Source organism: Homarus americanus, unplaced genomic scaffold (assembly GCF_018991925.1).
Source record: "Homarus americanus isolate GMGI-L3 unplaced genomic scaffold, GMGI_Hamer_2.0 scaffold57980, whole genome shotgun sequence".
Taxonomy (NCBI): Eukaryota; Metazoa; Arthropoda; class Malacostraca; order Decapoda; family Nephropidae; genus Homarus; species Homarus americanus.
In genome coordinates, this window is record NW_024716703.1 from 18667314 (window position 1) to 18685513 (window position 18200).

Below are 18200 nucleotides of genomic sequence, written 5' to 3' on the forward strand. Positions count from 1 at the left end.
ACAATAAGTAAGTCTCTCCCCTTTAATTTAATTTTACGCCACTTGGGTTCTTCAAAAACATCCTTTCCCTGTTCCCCTAACCTGGCTGGCTCTAAGGTTCTGTCTAGCATAGATAACCACATCCCTCAAGAAAGTTTCTTGAGAAAGGTTCGTAAATGAGTTATATCCGTCAATACTGAATTAATACTTCTCTGTAACTCGTAATTTATAAAGATTTTCACCATTTACTAGCAGTAAACATAACCATCTTAGCCAATGGTTACATGATCAAAATACAAAATAGGTTTGGATAAATTAGGTTAAATTAGGTTTAGGTTAGTTTAGGTTAGGTTAGGTTAGGTGAGGAGGACCACTAACAGACACTGTGGTGAGTTTAGACAAAAGTCTTCATGATTTGTCCAAAATGGCGTAGATTTTAATATCTTAACATTCAGGTTCAGGTAATGAAGAATGAGTAGAACCCCCCCACCAGCAAGACTGGGCACCTCTACGCCCTCTGCTCCAGTTGGCTGGGTCACGAACGATGCAGGATCTGGGCAGTTAGGTGTATGAAGCTGCGAGCAGCAACGCCTAAACAGGAAGACCCTCATTGTCAAAATATATTGAGTGTCACCACGGGACAGTGCTAGAAGTCATCACTACACTGCAACCCACCCGTGTTAAGTTCAAATCAGTATTTATAGGGGAAGCGTAGGAGTGGTAATGATAGCAAGACAAGAACTCTCGTATTCTGAGATCCTAGATGTCAGCAAGTTAGCATGTACGTAATTTGTTCTGATGTACACTTTTAGATATTTATATTTTGGCTAACCTGCGCAGATGACAGACCAGAAAATGTTAACATTCTGAATAACATGAATGGGATCTACATAGCGTATTTTCAGTATAGATAACTTGTCCGGTACTCTAGGGAAATTATGTAGGTCTTAGTAAATTATTCTCCGGTGATAGGTCCTACGTGTGTGAGGGGAGGTCAAAAGCTGCACTTGTGGCTGCTGATTTAATGATATTTCGCCTCATTTCAAGGCTTTAACTCACTGCAACACGAAGAGACGGTTGGTGAAGTTGTGTCAGGCTTCGGTTTGTTTACAATGACCGCAAAGAAAGTTGGAATATGAGTGACTCGACCATCCTATGACTTAAGGTTTAAGATATGATTTTGCGGGACTCAAAAATGACAAAATAAATCTTTATTTTATATAATGAGGAGACGTTGTGTAATTACTGTTAATGACGCTGAAATGTAAAGCTGCTCTGGCTGGGAATTTTACATTTTATACTCTGAAAAAACTGTTTTCCAATATTCTTTCTTTTAATTAATTTCAACTTTGGGACAAGGAGCTTTTCAAACCTGCTGCGCTGAATCAGTCCTCCAGAGGCCGGAGAGGAAATAAATGATACGCCACACGCTGGCTGATTCTTTCAAATTGGAGCAAATGTATTCGTCAGTAGACTCACAGTCCACGTCCTTCACTATGAATAAACATCAGCACGATACCCGGCTTCTGGCGGCTACAGGTGGATTCCTTCGGAGAATTTCCTGCTTGACACGCCTACTGCAACCTTTGGCATAGGTGAGCTTACCAAAGGTGTGCAGGCTCGCGCCTTGCACCTTGGACTGTGATCACTTCTCGCTCCAGCACTGAACAGAGCAGTTATAATCCACGTTGAGCCATCTGATGATGGACGTGTTCACAAAGGAGGATAGTAAGTGTTGAACAGAGATGAAGCTGGAACATCATAGGTCACTATCTACCCTGCCTTAATAGTGTGAGGGACGCAACTTTGACCAGGACAACCTCATACAGTGCGTGTGTCGACTTACCCGCACTACATCACACTAACACTGAGACCTCCTAAACACTGGGACACCCTATAACATTGGGACACCCTAAAACACTGGGACACCCTAAAACACTGGGACACCCTAAAACAATGGGACACCCTAAAATACTGGGACGCCCTAAAACGCTTGGACACCCTATAACATTGGGACACCCTAAAACACTGGGACACCCTAAAACACTGGGACCCTAAAACACTGGGACACCCTAAAACGCTGGGGCACCCACACTGGGACACCCTAAAACACCGGGACACCCTAAAACAATGGGACACCCTAAAATACTGGGACGCCCTAAAACGCTTGGACACCCTATAACATTGGGACACCCTAAAACACTGGGACACCCTAGAACAATGTGACATTCTAAAACACTGGTACACCCTAGAACATTGAGGCACCCTAAAACACTGAGGCACCCTAAAACACTGGAACACCCTAAAACATTGGGACATTCTAAAATACTGGGACACCCTAAAACATTGAGACACCCTAAAACACTGGGACACCCTAAAACACTGGGACACTAAATCACTGGGACACCCTAAAACATTGGGACACCCTATAACATTGGGACACCCTAAAACACCGAGAGACCTTAAAACACTGGAACACCCTAAAACACTGGGACACACTTAAACACTGGGATACTAAAACACTGGGACACCCTAAAACATTGAGACACTAAAACACTGAGACACCCTAAAACATTGAGGCACCCTAAAACACTGGGACACTAAAACACTGAGACACCCTAAAACACTGGCACACTAAATCACTGGGACACCCTAAAACACTGAGACACTAAAACACTGAGATACCCTAAAACATTGGGTCACCCTATAATACTGGGATACCGTAAAACACCGGGACACCCTAAAACATTGGGACACCCTAAAACACTGGGACACCCTAAAACACTGGGACACCCTAAAACATTGGGCCACCCTATAACACTGGGACACCCTGGCCTAAAACACTGAAACCGCGATTACAGGCTGCTCAAACAAGAAAAACAACCTAAACAAGAACACCAAATAAAAAAATAAAAAAAGAACAACCCAAACAAGAAAAAACGAAACAAGAAGACCACCAAAAACAAAAACAAGAACAAGTAACACGTTTCATTTTCGGTGGTTCGTCTCAGTAACATGAAGTCAGGCAAGATAGTGAGGACCCACCTGACGCAGACCAATATCGTGTCTGGTGGTGCCCCTCCTCACTTACCCACCACTTGCTGACTCCCCTGTAGTAGTGGGTGGTAATACATCGTCAGCTGTGGACAGGGACATGATGGAGAGCTGGGGTGAGTGACTGCCAGGAGGAAGGGGAGGGGATATTGGGTGAAAACGGTGCTATGTCGCAAGCTTCACTTGGGAGGGAGAATCTGTTTCGTTAGAACAGCGTTAGCCAGTGTTAAAGCCGTGTTAGCCAGTGTTAAAGCCTTGTTAGTGTATGTGTTATAGTCGTGTTAGTGATTGTGTTAGAGGCGTTCTAGCAAGTGTATTAGAGCCGTGTTAGGGAATCTCATCCAGTGTTAGATTTTGCTTACTCTCAGTACGTGATATGCGATATTTCTGTTACACTCCCAGCTGGTGTTATATGGCATACTTCAGATGGTGACATGGTATACTCCCAGCTGGTCTACCAACAGCATAATCTCAGCAGGTGGTGCCTTGTTAAGTGTTTAGTGCGTATGAACGGAGCCAGCAAAAGGGTATAGGATTGAAAATGAACCACGCCAAAACTAACGTTCAAAAGATTCACAATGTTTAGCTTAGAGTTTATAATCGTCTAGTGGATATTAAATCAATAAAACCGAGAAGAGAGAGTCAGAATGGGCTGGAATACCATTTTAAAGAAATTGAAATGCCTATCTAGAAGCACTATGCCTCATGGTTTATAAGGGAAACAGCTGATTACCATGTGGTTATAAATACAGAACGTAACTAATACCTCCAACGATAATAACTGAATTGTAATGTACAGAGATGGACGGGAAGATATAAACTACAGGATTAAACGTCTATCAGGAAAAAAATAGATAAATTATGTTCGATTTAAAGTTAAAAAAAATAATAATAAATAAAACGAAGATAAATTATATGTAAATTGTTGAAGGCGTTGACACGATGGTGAGGGAGGCGAATCTCATCGGACGGATCTGTTGTAGACTGCGCCATCACCCCTCCTCACCCGTCACCCCTTCTCACCCCCATCACCCCTCCTCACCCCGTCACCCCTCCTCACCCTTCACCTCTTCTCACCCCGTCACCTCTTCTCACCCCGTCACTTCTTCTCACCCCCATTACCCCTCCTCACCCTCTTCACCCTGTCACCCCCTTCACCCTGTCACCCCTTCTCACCTCATCATCCCTCCTCACCCCTTCACCCCTCTCAGCCCGTCTCATCCCCTCACCTCCTCACCCCCATCACCCCTCACCACTTCTCATTCTCTCACCTCTCACCTCCTCACCTTCTCCCTCCTCACCCCTTCTCACCCTCAACCCCTCCTCACCTTCTCACCTCAACTCATCAATTCTCACCTCACCCTCCTCACCTCTTTTACTCTCATCACCCTCCTTCCCTTCTCACCCCTATCACTCACCCCTTCTCACCCTGCCACCCCCATTCCCCTGTCACCCCCATCACCCCTTCTCGCCCCGTTACCCCTCCTCTTCACCTTCGTCACCGCGGTGAACGGAAATAAAGTCACAGGAAAAAAAGTCACTTGACTTGTACACATTGACAACACAATATATATATGATAGCATAGCACGTAGGTTAGGTTAGGTTAGGTTTGGTTAGGTTAGGTTAGGTTTGGTTTTTTCCGTGCCTTTTTTTCTGTGACTTTTTTTCTTGAGACTTTTTTCCTAGAGTCGTCACCGCTCCGCACACCGCCGTAGGTTGATATTGATGTTTTAAAATAAGTATACAAGTATATATATATATATATATATATATATATATATATATATATATATATATATATACACATATATATATATATATATATATATATATATATATATATATATATATATATATATATATATACACACACAGTATATCTGTATATGGTATATCCTAAACAGTGAAGAGTGTCTATGGTCTACACGAATGTTTTGCCACACAGCGCCATAAACCATCTCCGGGATGTAATTTCGGCTTCCGCCTTTCTCTCTCTCTCAATCACATTTTAATATTCTTAATGGATTTTAATACACTTTGCCTGTTTCACCGTCCTGCCGACCGGTCGCCGCCAGGCTGCTTACTATTAGCACTGTAGGTCTGACCGGCGGCCAAATGTTGTGAGCTGATGGTTGGGAGAAAGATTGAAAGAATGAAAGAGAGAGAGAATGAAGGTGAGAGAATTGATGAAATATAATAACAAAGAAAACGAATGAAAATGAAAGAGCTTTAAATATGAAAGAAAGGAGAGAGAGAGAGAGAGAGAGAGAGAGAGAGAGAGAGAGAGAGAGAGAGAGAGAGAGAAGAAATGATCATACATTTCCTCATCAAGTAAAAACCTTCATTACGATGTCAAATTTAATCAACATCCTGTGAATTTCTATAGGTGTTCACTGGTGAAGGCTTCAGAGATTAAAAAAAAAAGAATATAAAAGAGAGGTACCGCATCCACCCCTTTAGGAACACTGCGGGAATGTTTATCACGAGAGGACCCGACACACGCCACTAACTACCTAATAATTATCAAGTACCAGGTTAAACGGAGGCGTCACATCAAAACATTTGAACTATTTATTGAGAAAAAAGTGGTCAAGAATCGGTAATTGGTAGAGTTAAGTTGGGTTTGAAAAATATGAAGAATGACATACAGTACATCCCTCACTTGTGGTAAAAATTCATCTGTCAGTCAGGCCAGGATAGGTAAGCTGTGCTTTTTTTTAGCGCATCAATTTGAATCTGATTATTAGTTGTGCGTCTATTTCAGTCTATTTTTCAGTCTTTCTCTTTTATTTCCTTTCTATTTCTCTATTGATTTCTCTCGGCTATTCCACATTTCTCTTTACCTCTCTATTTCTGTCCCTCGCTGATTCAAACAGGATGGCGAAGGAAATTTAGAATATCTCATATATCCTCTCTGTTAATACTTACAGCTCGTCGTTACGTTACAGAGATTGAAGTATGTTATAGATATGTTACATATAGATCAAGATTTATTGAACTAGAGTAATGTATTATAGATGTGCGGCAGCTGAGTGGATCCAGTGCTCGCTTCCTGTCCTTTGGATCGCTAGCTCGCACACGAGGCACCTCTGGTTTACGTAGATGTAAATGGATACCTGATTTTACAGTTGTTGAAGTGATGGCAGTCGAGTGTAGTGCCGGCCACGCATCCTCCCTATGTATCAGAAGCTCAGTACTTAATTATTTGGGTCTATGCCTTGTAGAGATTAATACATATTTAATCCGATTATAACTCGATCAAGATTTATCACACTTCGCCAACACACTAAAGGACGCTCGGCTATATGACTCTCGTCTTCAGGTCGCACAGCACGTTACGTCCCTATAAACCACACAAGCTACTCTTCGCTATATCGCTAAACTATTTATTTACCGTAAAATATTTTGGAGTGTTCAAGAATTAGAAACTCGCGGGTACTCGTAAGACCATCACCTAAGAGTTCACCTAAGCACACACGAACAAACAAGGTTCTTTAACTATGGTATATATTGACTTTTTGTTTTATTTATTTCCGAGAGAGAGAGAGAGAGAGAGAGAGAGAGAGAGAGAGAGAGAGAACAATAGGGAAAGTGATTGCTCTGGAAAGTGGTGCAGAATTCAATATTGAAAGCTTGATGCAAGATTGAGTCTCATCACGCCAGCTGTTGCGTCTCTCTACACACTGGGGGGAACTGCTATTTTCTTTATCCTTTCCCAGATTTTCGAAAACTTACCTCTCCCCTCCCTCCCTTCCTCTTATCCCCCATTCTCTACCCCCATCCAATCCATTTTCCCTTTTCCCCCTCCATCTTCCCTCGAACCTCTATAATTTGTGGAACATGAGGTACGGAGCTACATTATATTCGGAATGGCAGGACAGAATTTACGATACGAATCTGTGGATGAGGATGAATGAAAAACAAATAACCTTCGCTTCCGTCTTAAACTGACCATTTTGTGGTACACCGAGAAAAATCATGGAAGACCAAGATCCATCAATCCAATGGCTGGCTGGAGCCCGAAGAACTACAGGTTGTTTGTATCTGAGAAGTGTCTGTGAACTGCTGAACACCTCGGTTCCAAGTGTTAAGCAAATGCACTATGTAAAAGATTATGTACAAGGCTGAAGATACTTAAAAAGTTCGTGTTTTCGTTGGAAATCGTGCCGCTCCGCCTTCTGTTTCTCTGTGTTGGCAGGACGACGATCAAAGTATAGTGATTTCAGATCTAAGGTTGAGTGTGGGAAGGCACAGATGCCCGATCTGTCGGGTAACCGGTTTTTGACGTGTGTTCATTGTTATATCATTAAATGCAGAGAAGACTGGAGAGTTTATTGAGCCTGAGCGTCGTCTATACCTGCTGGAGTAATATTTAAGAAGGTCAGTAGTCGAGATTGTAACAGGCCATGCTGGATGATGAATGTCACCCTTCAACACTCCCTTGCATCCTTAATTTCAGTCACATTTTCGTTTATTTTACATTTATTCTGGCTGTTTATTCACCTTGAAGCAACGTCTGTCAATGGACTTGATGTGTGCGTATGTGTTGTATTATGTTTGTGTATTAAAACCAGATTCGAGTAATTCTTCAACTAACAGGTGAGGCTTTTGTGATCATACCTCCGTAATACTGAAGACATGAGCTACAACATCCCACTAATTACTGTGCAACTAGTGAAACATTACTTCAGTTGAAGATATATATATATATAATATATATATATATATATATATATATATATATATATATATATATATATATATATATATATATATATATATATATATATATATCGCGTAATCGTTCAGTGGAATATATAGAGCTCCAGTTATTCCCCCCAAAAATCTAATCCACCCCTCAAAAAATATTTGCTGTAGAGTCTCATCAAAATGTAGAACACAATATATTTGCAAATTTATCCCAGTGAAACAAAACATATATTTTTTCCCCACGTCCACCTGGTCCTATTTTATCCGCTTTTATCCGCATGCAATTCGTGCTCGTTTTGTTTACGTGGTACACGAACGAGCGCGCTTCTTCTGGGTTGGCAGAATTTTTTATGACGATTCAGGGCAGAAATAATCTTACCCAAAGCTAACAGTGTTTATATTTGGATCAAAACCCTCTTTAATATCACTCCGTTAAAGTGGATGTTATTTTTGTATTACTTACCTTGAGACAGTACCTCATCTTGACACAGCACCTCATCTTGACACAGCACCTCACCTTGACACGGCACTTCACCTTGACACTGCACTTCACCTTGAAACGGCACTTTATCTTGACACAGCAGTAACAGTCACAGTCAATACGTAGACTTTTATCGAAATTTTGGTGTCGTGTTATTTGACAAGTGGGAGGCAGCGAGGCTGTAGGTGTTATTGTTTTCCGTATTCTTCGTTTTCTTCTCAATTAGTATTGTTTGTCCTCTTTTTTTGTTTTCTTTTGTTCTGATTGTATACCGTTTTCTTTGTTCTACTTGTTTTGCGTTTTTTCTTACTTGCCTTCCGTTTCTTCTGCCAATTTCTTCGTTTTCATTTGGTTTAATTGCCAACGATGGTAATGACGATGAAGATAACGATAATGATGACGATAAGGATGACGATGATGATGACGATAATGACGATTACTTTTTGTTCGTGGACAGTTTCATGATTCAATTTTGTCATCGTCGTATCTACTGGTGTTTCAGGGCGTCACGTTAGCCTGCTGGGAGACGTCGGAGGGAGGGTGTCACCATGAGAATGTTTTTAATACCTAACAACTACAACAAGAAGTTTTCTGCCTGAAACTTTGATAAATGTTTACGACTAACTTTACCTTCTCAGTTAGTAGGAGTAATTGTATCAAGGTGCAACGCCAAAGTGACATTACAACGACCCATGTGTTTTTTTTATTGGTCAGGGGGACAAACTTTGGATGAGACAAGATATAATTTGCTTGTTGTGGGAACGATGGTGAGTGGTGGTGAGTGGTGGGATGATGGTGGTATGTGATGGATGGTGGGTGATGGTTGGTGGGTAATGGTTGTTGGTGAAGGGTGGTAGTTGTTGGTGATGGGTGGTGGGTGTTGGTTGTTGGTGAAGGGTGGTGGGGGATAATTGTTGGATTGTGGGGTGGGTGGTGGTAGATGGTGATGGTTGTTAGTGAGTGATGGAGTGAAGAGTAGTGGGTGATTGATGGTGGGGGATCGGTTAAAGAGTAACGTAACGTAACCTAAGCCCTTAATTAACGTTGGGGTGGTTAACATTCAGGTGGAATAAGCTGGGGGAGGGAGGAGGGCAAAGCTTCAGGTGATCCGTGGTGGCGGGGGAAGTTGCGTCTCCATAACTTTGTTCAGAGCGATATACATTGATGTAAACAGAATGCTGTCAAGAGGCAGGGTGGGAACAAGGTGTATACAGCATATACTGTACGGTATACAGCATATACTGTACGGCATAGAAAATATTGTATGTACTCAACATCCCAAGTGACACACACACACACACACACACACTAAACAACATTCACCCACCATCTGACCAGCAAAAACTATACTTACAAAAAAAAGGCATCATATTTACGTATGTGCGTTTTTTTTAGTTGGATGCAGCCCCAAGAGCGGCGGCCGCATTCATCACGTTCTCTTGAGATTTCTAAAGATCGTGATTATTTTTCCAGCCGATGGATTGATAATTTGATGAACTGGAGGAGGCGCTGATGAGGTTCACGTCTTCCCACAGGGGTGTGTGTGTGGCCCCGCTGGTGCTGATGAATGCGAGGCTGGAAACACACTTTGGGGAGGAGGACGAAGTGTGCACTATGTGTGTGTGTGTATGTGTGTGTGTTCTTCTGTGTATGAGTGAGGGAAAATTTAGTGAGATAGTTTGATAGAAACAGGAGAGAGAGAGAGAGAGAGAGAGAGAGAGAGAGAGAGAGAGAGAGAGAGAGAGAGAGATCCATGTGCAATGATGTCTTTTCACTCATATACTTTATAGTCTTATTAATTCAAGTTCCAAATTAAATTTAATCAGACATAGCTATAGAGAAACAGTAAATGTTAACTAAATAACAAAAACATTATTTTAGGGCGCCTTAATCTAAATAAAAATTACGTTTAGAATATATCTAATCTATAGGGTGTAGAGAAAGTACTTCGTACACTTAACATTATGTCAGTGAAACAGAGAAGGCATTGAAGGTACTCTCTGTTGGTGGTAATTATGCAGGAGAAATCTCAGGTCACCCAAGATCTAGGAGGGATTTTCTCAGCCGCCCACGACTACCATGCCTCATACTGGGACTGCCTGTGTACAGTAATTACCTCCCCTTCCTCCCTCTCTGACGGTATCAACATTACTGTGCCAGATACGGGTAGTGTTTACAGGATCCGGGAAATGTTTACAAGCAAAGTGTAATATTTTCAAGATACGTGTAGTTAAAGGCCACTGAAGCAGACGAAACTTTTCTCCCAGGTGTAGAAAGGATATAGGGGGAGGTGCCAATCCTGAGCGACGGCGCCATGACAGCAAGGGAACACGACCCCCCGCTTTCTCCCCTTCCCTTGGTCGACCAATCTGTTGACAATGGATGGTGATGAGGTTTACCAGCAACACACCAGCCGACAATAGGAGGTGAGGGAGGGGAGGGGGGTGTCGGAGGATGTGTGAGAGGAAGAGGGGAGGGGAGGAAGAGAGGGGGAGGGGGTGTAGGAGGATGTGTCGAAGGGGAAGGGGGGGGGGAGAGAAGGGGGGAGGAGGAGGAGGAGGAGGCATAAGGGACGTGTATCATCTGTGTTAAAGCTGAGAGGTGATGCTCCGAGGTGCTAGGATGGAGACCTTCTCCCTGGGTGTCCTGTGAGGTGAGGTATGGCGTGGGAGGCGTGAGGGTAGAAGGTGTCAGGGGTGTTAGCTGTGGAGGTGTGAGGCATGAGGTGTGAGGTGCCGGCCACCTTTCGTTACAGCTGTTATTATGAGGTAAAATCTGTCTTTGGTTATAGTGGGTGAATAATTTTATTATATCTTCCGCCTCACACCATTTACCCTCACCTCGCATCTCAAACCTCCCACACCCTCTATCCTCACTTCACACCTTCATACCCACCTCACACCTCATACCTCCCACACCTTCTACCCTCACCTCACACCTTCCCTTAAAAAATGTGTTATTAAAGGTCTTAGTTATTGAAACGCATAAATTCACCAGATTATTATTATTTTTTATACTGTACATAGATGAATAATTTTTTTGTTTGGCAAGACTCCATTTGGTTATGTAGAATGTCTAGATACGTGTACATGTAGCATCAACTGGAGATGACAATATGAAAGTTACTCCTCGTGTTAGTTTACTTTTATACAGTATACAGAAATATCACAAGTTCTCGGCTGAAACAACTCACGAATTCACATGAAGTGTTTTTTCCTATGAACAATTTGTGTAAAATAGTTATGACCCAAACGTGAAGTTGTGGTCAAGAGAATTACATCTTAAATCACCAAGGGAAGAGAGAGAGAGAGAGAGAGAGAGAGAGAGAGAGAGAGAGAGAGAGAGAGAGAGAGAGAGAGAGAGATAGAGATAATAGCTTCGTTTTCTTTAACATCAACAAGTTACAGCGAAATTATTCTGGCGGTAAACGGCAACCATTAACAAACGAACCCGCATTTCACCACCCTGGGATACATACCTTGGGTTAGATTAGGCTGGGGTAGGTTAGGTTAGATTCCCTTCCCACACCCACACCTCCACCCTTCCCTCTCTCCTTTACCTCCACATTTTTACTCCGTCTCTCCCATACCTCCACTCTTCTTTCCCTTCATCACTCCTGACTCCCCCTTCCCTTCACCCCTCCCTCCCCGTCCATCCCCCACACATCTCCACTCCCTCTCTTCCAAACCCTCCACAACTTCCTCCCTTTCCCTCCATTTTCCTTCCCCTCACTACCCCCACACCGCCCTTGTCCCTCCATCACCCACACATCTCCACCCCTTCTCTTTCCTCCCCCTCCCTCCCCAACCCCTATTACCTACCATCACCTGCTGTACTTAAATAAAGGCCGCTAATTAGTCAGGGTCATTTAACTCTAACACTACCTGTTAATTTCCAATGGCTTCACCAATACGGAATTCGTACACCAGTTCACAGTGCACTCTAATTATTATTTGCTCTACGAACTTTTACGTTTTTCCATGTTTTAGTTGTGTTTCGTTATTATTCGTTTACTTGCGCGTTTATTATCGTTCAGTTCAATGCGTTTTTCTAATTTATTCTTGTTCTTAGTAATTAGTGTTCAATGCAGAGTGTTTTAATATGTAATACTGTTTTTTTATTCACAATAATCAGTTTTTTGAAGTAGTGTATTTTATCTTCATTTCATTAATATTCTTCTCTCTCAGTGTGCATAAAATTGAGAACAGACAGACAAACGAATATTCGGACGAACATCTAAATCTCGAAATTTAGGCCAAAACAAACCGGTATCAGCTGATGAAAGTATTAAACTAGGCAGTGTTTCCCAGGGTGGGGGCCATAACAACACACGTTCAGACGCCATAACAACATCAGTTTTAAGCTGGATTTGCAAAAGCTTGAAATATGGAGTTTATGTTTTCGTAGAATTGTTTGATGTTATTTTATGGTGAAAAGAGTATTCCTGGTTTTATTGAAGGTGTACAAATTATGGCGGAATGTAAGACGTGGTTAAAAAGTGAAAGTGACTCCCATGTTCTCCACTCCCCTAAGCACAGTATGGATACAACACACTATATACTAAACCTTTGGTACACGAGGAAACAACGTGGACAGCACTGTACTTTACCTCCTCCATTTCCCCAACTGTAAAGATAAGAACCTGTTTACACCTGGGTTAGATACAGGAGGTGAGTGTTGTACCTCAGATGTAATGATAAACACGTAGTAAAGAAACAGGAACACAATACAAGGGAATTTAACTGTATAAAAATAATCCACGTTTGTTCATGTTGTTTTGATGATCGTTTCTGGAACACTTCGAATATCAGTGTTGAAGAGACACCAGAGACATACACCAGAGAGAGAGAGATAACAGAGAGACACACATCATGAGATGCACAACAGAGATACACTAGAGAGATACACAACAGAGAGACATACACAACAGAGAGACATACACAACAGAGAGACATACACAACAGGTAGTGTTCCTCCTAATAAAACATCACAGGTAACTTACACTGTGTGTGATGAATTATGTTAAAAGTATCGTGACACGAAAACTTAGATAATTAAACAGGATACAAAAACACCCAACGCTCTTGGACACACAATGAGACACGCAGGCAGATGGACGAGCGGACAGCATACGACAAACATACAGTTATATCTATGTGTGTGTGTGTGTGTGTGTCCACTACAGTTATATCTATGTGTGTGTGTGTGTGTGTGTGTGTGTGTCCACTACAGTTATATCTATGTGTGTGTGTGTGTGTGTGTGTGTGTGTCCACTGATTCGCTGGATACAATATAATAATAGGGCCTGTGCTGCTCTTCTATAAACAATTCATGCCAACAAGCACTGCATAATTAAGGTAGCACCAGGGTGGGACCAAAACAACAGATTTACTCGTAATATATCATGAAAAAGAACAAAGGCATTATAAGTCCTTCCCTTTTGTCCTGTAGGCGGGCTGGACCACAACTCTCGGCTTCACATCCACTGTTTACAAAGTTACGGGACGGCGTGTAAACTTTTGGCTTCCGAGTTCCGATGATGACGAAAAGCTTGTGTATGGGTTGTGGTTCTTGTTGAAAATCGTCATTATTCGTTAAAGAATTAGCGAGGTATCATCACCACACACTCACTGGGTCAAGATAATGCATAATCTTTCCATTCCGGGAAGACACTGCATGCCAGGATTGTCTCTAAGGCACGAAATTCTGGCTCACACGGTATTGTAGAAAGAAAACAAAGAACATAGAGAACAGCGACTGTAATAGAGGAAATTTCTACCAGTGAGAAATTTGTCCCCCATAACTGCCATTGAAGTCAAGTTTAAGTTTAAGTGTATACATTAAGTCAGCTGCAGAACACCACACACATTACCATCATCTTCCAGACAACACAACACACGTGAGCTGAAACATGTGACACTAATGTTAAAAATCGGAAACATTATTATGACGCCTTGAAGAATAATACTTAATTATGGATCAACAAGAGGAAGAGATGGCGTTTCCTTGCCCTTCAAAGATGGTTCTTCACTGCCCTTCAAGTTGATGCTTCCCTGCCCTTCAAGATGATGCTTCCCTGCCCTTCAAGTTGATGCTTCCCTGCCCTTCAAAGATGATTCTTCACTGCCCTTCAAGTTGATGCTTCCCTGCCCTTCAAGATGATGCTTCCATGCCCTTCAAAATGATGCTTCCCTGCCCTTCAAGTTGATGCTTCCCTGCCCTTCAAGTTGATGCTTCCCTGCCCTTCAAGATGATGCTTCCATGCCCTTCAAGGTGATGCTCCCTTCAAAGATGATTCTTCACTGCCCTTCAAGTTGATGCTTCCCTGCCCTTCAAGTTGATGCTTCCTGCCCCTTCAAGATGATACTTCCTTACCCTTCACAAGATGGTGCTTCCCTGCCCTTCGATGCTTCCTGCCCCGCTGATGCTTGCCTGCCCTTCAAGATGATGCTTCCCTGCCCTTCAAGTTGATGCTTCCTTACCCTTCAAGATGGTGCTTCCCTGCCCTTCAAGTTGATGCTTCCCTGCCCTTCAAGATGATGCTTCCTTACCCTTCAAGAATCATTAGGTACTCCTGAATGTGCTGCTTAAGGATCTGTTAACCAAAATTTGATATCTTGATTATAACTTGTTCAAATGGCTTTTAGAAAATGTTCAAATGATTTTAGAATATTTTAATTACTTTTGCAATGCTAATTACTCGCCACTTATGGGTTTTCGAGGTCATTTCTTGGTGCTTGTGTATTATTCTGGATGTACTTAAATAGTTAGGCACATTAAATTTTAGTTCAGAGAGAAGTATTATTCTGGATAGCCTTGACTAGTTAGGCACGGTAAATTTTAGTTCAGAGAAAAAAAGTATTTTTGGCCGTCTTTACAAGGCTTTGGGCACCTAATTTCGTCATTAAATATGGTTTGTTCAAAATTTCCAGTATAAGATTGCTCTGAATGTGCCTTGGGGATCTGTTAACTTCCCAAAATTTGATATCTTGATTATAACTTGTTCAAATGGCTTTTAGAAAATGTTCAATGATTTTTAGAATATTTTAATTACTTTTTGCAATGCTAATTACTCGCCACTTAGCAGGTTTTCGAGGTTATTTCTTGGTGCTTGTGTATTATTCTGGATACGCCAATGATTGAGCGTAAATTTGATTCAGAGAAACGTATTTTATTAAAAATCCCTTAAGGCGCTGAGCTTACAATTTTTTGTCATTTTCGGCCAAAAAATGGATTTTGTTGCAAAATTTCAGTATAAATTTTCTAGAATATTAACAGGATCTACCAGCAAAATTTGATATCTTGATTATAACTTGTTCAAATAGCTTTTTGAAAATGTTCAAATGATTTTTTAGAATATTTAATTACTTTTGCAATACTAATTACTCATAACCACTTAACTGGGTTTCGAGGTCATTTCTTGGTGCTTGTGTATTGGATGTACTTAAATAGTTAGGCATTAAATTTTAGTTCAGAAAAACATATTTTTTAATAAAAATCCTTTAAAGGCTTTAGACTTACAATTTTGTCATTTTCGTAAAAAATGGATTTTGTTCAAATTTCAGTAAATACTCCTGAATTACCTATATATAGAGATCTATTAGCAAGGTGATATCTTGTTATAACTTGTTCAGTGACTTTTAGAAAGTATTCAAATGATTTTAAAAGAATCTTTAGTACTGCATTAATTATATCATATATATGGGTTTTCAGTCATTTCTTGGTGCTTGTGTAATATTCCTGCAGTCTTAAATAATTCTAGGCACATTAAATTTTAGTTCAGAGAAAACGTATTTTTAGCCAAAAAATCATACAGGCTTTAAACTTTACAATTTTTTGTCATTTTCTAGACATAAAAATGGATTTTGTTCAAATTTCCAGTATAGGTACTCTCATTTCTTGGTGCTTGTGTATTATTCTGGATGTAAATAGTTGGGCATTAAATTTTAGTTCAGAAAAACGATTTTGGCCAGGTAACAGGCTATGAGACTTACAATTTTGTCATTTTTGCAATAGTGGTTTTGTTCAAAAATTTAGTATAAGTTCCTGAATGTGTTGCTTGGTTTCTATTGCTTAATTTGGTATATTGATTATTGTTCGAAATGGCTTTTTGAGGAAAATGTTCAAATGATTTTTAGAATATTTTGATTACTTTTTGCAATGCTATTGCCGCCATATGGGTTTTCGAGGTGGCTTTCTTTGGTGTGTGTATTGTCTGGATGTTACTTAAATAGTTGAGCGCGTTATAATTTTTAGTTTGGAGAAAACGTATTTTGGCCAAAATCATGGGCTATAGACTTTAATTTTTGTATTTGGTGCAAAAATGGATTTTTGTTCAAAATTTCAGTATAGATACTCTGGATATGATGTGGGATCTGTTAACAAAATTTGATATCACCAGTTATAACTTGTTCAAATATAAACTTTTAGAAAATGTTCAAACGTTTTTGATATTTTATTGCTTTTGCAATACTAATTACTCGCCCTTATAGGTTTCGAGGTCATTTCTTGGTGCTTTATATATTATTCTGGATGCTTGCTTAAAATAGTTGAAGCATTTAAATTTTAGTTCTCAGAGAAAAAAGTATTTTTGACCAAAAATCCTTTAAGGCTATGAACTTAATTTTGTCATTTCGGCCAAAAAATGGATTTTTGAGCCTAAAATTTCAGTATAGGTACTCCTAGATAATAACAACAGGATCTGTTAGCAAATTTGATATCTTGATTATAACTTCAAATGGCTTTTAAAATGTTCAAATGATTTTAGGAATATTTAATTACTTTTTACCAATGCTAATTACTCGCCACTTATGGGTTTTTCAAGGGTCATTTATTTGGTGCTTATTATTATTATCCTGGATGTACTTAAATAGTTAGGCACATTAAATTTTAGTTCAGAGAAAACGTATTTTTATGGCCAAAAAATCCTTTAAGGCTATAGACTTACAATCTTTATATTTCATTGAAATGGATTTTGTTAAAATTTCCAGTATAGGTACTCCTGGATGTGCTGCTTGAGATTCTATTGCTTAAAATTTGATATTTTGATTATAACTTGTTCAAATGGCTTTTTAGAAAAACATTTAAAATGATTTTGAATATTTTAATTACTTTTTCAATGCTAATTACTCTTATATGGGTTTTCCAAGGAATATTTTCTTGGTGCTTGTGTATTGTTCTGGATGTACTTAAATAGTTGGGCTTTGACCAGGTGCAGTTCAGAGGAAAAACGTATTTTTTGGCCAAAAATCTCCTTTGAGGGCTATAGACTTACAATTTTTTATCATTTCAAAAGCTGAAATGGATTTTTGTTCAAAAAATTTCTGTATAGGTACTCTGAATGTGCTGCTTAAGAATCTATTAAACTAGTACTATATCTTGATTATAACTTGTTTAAAATGGCTTTTAGAAAATGTTCAAATGATTTTAGAATATTTTAGTACTTTTTGCAATGCTTGGTTACTTTCACCACTTATGGGTTTTTAAGTCCATTTCTTGGTGCTTGTGTATTATTCTGGATGTACTTAAATGAGTTTAGCTGGTAGAATTTTTAGTTCAGAGAAAAACGTATTTTTGGCCAAAAATCCTTTTAGGCTATAAGACTTACAATTTTTGTCATTTTCATTGAAAAAATAGATTTTGTTCCAAAAATTTCAGTATAAATTACTCCTGAATGTGCTGTAGGATCTATTACCCAAAATTTGATATCTTGATTATAACTTGTTTCAAATAGCTTTTAGAAAATGTTCAAATGATTTTTGAATATTTTATTACTTTTGCAATGCTAATTACTCGCCCTTATAGGTTTTTCGAGGTCATTCTTGGTGCTTATGTATTATTCTGGATGTACTTTAAATAACGATTTAGGCACATTAAATTTTAGTTCAGAAGAAACGCCTCTTTGGCCAAAAATCCTTTAGGCTATGAACTTACAATTTTTGTATTTTTCGGCCAAAAATGGATTTTGTTCAAAAT